The 3,131-nt window shown below is 34.7% G+C and overlaps 1 long non-coding RNA gene across 1 annotated transcript; it reads right to left on the bottom strand.

Moving 5' to 3' along the window:
• Positions 1-1,997: 1,997 nt before the first annotated feature.
• On the bottom strand, positions 1,998-2,705 carry LOC110918627. The gene is made up of 2 exons (XR_002581462.2): positions 2,630-2,705; positions 1,998-2,145 (listed from the first exon to the last, which is right to left on the bottom strand). It is a non-coding gene; the product is annotated as an uncharacterized LOC110918627 (long non-coding RNA).
• Positions 2,706-3,131: the final 426 nt, after the last annotated feature.

The raw sequence follows: 3,131 nt of genomic DNA, 5'->3' as shown, positions 1-3,131 counted from the left end.
GTATTAACCGAACCGTAGCCATAACCGCAGGTTATGAGCAAGGTAAAAATTATTAAAAATCCTTAAAATTCTCAAAATATTATTTTACCACAGTGGGTAAAAGTTTTGGTGACGAATACTTGGGTTAGATAGGTGTTATGCTAATTGCGTCGTTTATTACAAAAGTTTATTTTAATTGCGCTATTTAGCATAACTCTTATTCTAGACCTCGGATTGACGTGAGACTTTAAGGACATGCTTATAATTTAGTGAGCAAGGTTATGGTCCGTTCACGTGTCCGAAATACTCGTTTTATTTTAAAAAGGGCGTTACGGTCAACTTTTAGGCGATTAACGGAAATGCGTAAAAGACTCGGACAAACGATGAACCGGTCACAGAGGGTTATACCATCACGTGACCTGGTCCTAAGAGAGTCCTAAGGCATATCTATACCTCACTAAAACGGGTCAGAACTGAAGTCAATGCAAAAGTCAAACTTTTGCGACATTCGGCTCCGAACCGGGTTAATATAGCAAATGGTCGATTCAAACGAGCGCAAACAAGTTTATATACTTAATATCATGTTTTATGATCATCAAAACAGGTTCCATAGTATATACATTACAGATTATGCAAGATTCGCCAAAACGACATTCTGTTGACTTTTTGGGTGCACGTTTGACTCGACATTTGACATAGTTAGAGTGGTGATCAGTGGGAACCCTTTTAGAGGTTTATTACCCACATAATTACCAACACATAACCATTCTTGATTCGACAATTCACTGAATCATTTGTGAGTTATCGCTAAGTCGACTGTTAGTTACGACGGATCGACTTTTAAGCTAGAACTAAGTAAAAGCTCAAATGGGAAAGGAGTGGAACACTTACTGAGGTCCTATGCACCAAGTGTGACCACTTGAGAGGAAGTTGGAGCTCCAGAAATGACCAAATGATGCAGATGATGGGGTGTGAACTTATGGTTGCAACTTAGGCTTTATATAGTGGTTTCAAGCACCACAATTGATTGACAACAAAGTCTAGCACACACCACAACTGATCAACACTTGTCCTTAGTGTTAGGGGTCGTTTAGGGGTCATTTGGAGGTGTTTAAATGCAGATCATGGCTCTTGGAAGGCTGAACAGCCAAGTTAAGCATGTTTCTGCATCTGGGCGCCTGACGCGGCCCGCATGGATATTCCATGCTTCTTTTACGCGGGTCGCCTAAAGTTCATATAACAGACGTGTTATTTAAGAGGCTCGTGGCCCGCCTCAACTAATCCTTAAACTTCACGCGGGTCGCCTAAGGTTAAGATTTCAGGATTTTTAAATCTTTTTGTAATGATTACAGAATCTGGCCATTAATAACGAAATCTTTCGTAATGATTCACCTGACCTTTCGGTTTTGAAAGGGTAACTTTGCGGTTTGGCCCTCGGTTATATACCGATAGGGGCCTCGTGTTAATTACCCGCATTATTAAGTCCCCGGTTTATTTATTAATTATATTGGAAAGCCTTAACTTTCACTGTTGACGCTTTTAACCCTTCTTCTACGAATTCGATCGTAACTTTCTCGTTTCATATCGAAACTTCGCGAAATTCATATATATTATTTTAGTGAGGGTATAATACTGTTACAAAGTCTTTGGAACGTTAAAGGGTCACTCAGAGGTATTATTAAACATGTTGACACAGTTAACCCCTGTAGCTTGTAATCTCTCACTTTCTTCTGCGTTCCGCTTCCGTACGATCCGTGATTTATTCGTTTGAAGGTACGAGCATCGTTTAGGGATACTATACAGTATATTTATCTTTGTTTGACATTTATAACCCTCGAATTTATATACTTTCAAGGTTTGTCAACATTAGTCTTTTATTTAATATTAATGCCACGTGTAAACTTAGGACACGTGTCGGCACATTATTGGACGCAAAAATTTCGAGGTGTTACACCAACCGATGGCGGAAACATCGGGATGAGACGAACAAATTGCTCAAAACAACATAACACTAAATGTGACAATAATTTATTTAATTCATTTCATAAACTCTAAAGTGAAATACATAGTTCCAAACAATACAACATCTTGTTCAACAATAATTCAAATGTTATGTGGGTTTCTAGGGTTCATCCTAGCTTGATTCTTGAATCTTGTACTTTCAACCTGCAATATGTATTAAAATAATGTCAACAAAAACATGTTGGCGAGTATACAAGTTTTCATACATAGCATAGTACATGTTTAAAATGTTGCTCATATCCAAATGTGAAATACAATATCATGTTAACAGTATATACTCGAAACGATATTACTCTATGTGTCCAAACCAAAGTTTAACGCAATTAAAGTGTACCCAAACGAGTTTGAGTATGTTTGACATAGTTTAAACCTAACAATACCTGCTCATAGAACAGGAGGGGCGTTTCTCAACCTATAGCGCTACCATTGTTAGGGGAGGCTTGTACGAAGTTAATGAACACATAGTCATTAGGTGTTTACAGTAGCATAACATGTCTAACATGATTAAAATGTATCACATAGAGTAAGGATAGAGTGTGCATAAAATGTTTAATGTGTTGTGATGTTTGATATGTAATACATATTGCACCCAAAAAGTGTAAAACGAAAATGGGTCATGTATACTCACCTTGGAGTGCGTTGCGTATTTCTTGGAAAGAGAATATGAGGATTGTTCCAAGTGTCGTTGCACAAGAGAATTACCCTATTAATTTTGAGTATTTTGTTAAATATTGGGAATTTAGGGTTTATTTAAATAACAAGGCATGAAATACTATCAACATTCTTAAAATAATCATATGTTTCATATTGTTATATTTAAAAAATATATGACAAATAAATAATATTACTGATTTTATCAAAATGGTATAAATGTTATTACTAAATTGTTGGACTAAATAAATATATATATATATATATAAGTAAATAAGATAGTGATTAATAATTGAAATAATAAATCTGAATAATATTGCTAATCTGAATAAAATATTAAATCTAAATAAAATATTAAATCTATTTATTATAATAATTCTGATTTTAATAGAATAAATTCTGATTTAATAATAATTCTGAAATATAATTTCTGATTTTAAATAGAATAATAAATCTGATAATGTAAAAATAAATATTCA

Source organism: Helianthus annuus, chromosome 16 (assembly GCF_002127325.2).
Source record: "Helianthus annuus cultivar XRQ/B chromosome 16, HanXRQr2.0-SUNRISE, whole genome shotgun sequence".
Taxonomy (NCBI): domain Eukaryota; kingdom Viridiplantae; phylum Streptophyta; class Magnoliopsida; order Asterales; family Asteraceae; genus Helianthus; species Helianthus annuus.
Note: the sequence above shows the minus strand (reverse complement) of the source record. Positions and strands in the feature narration are given on the sequence as shown.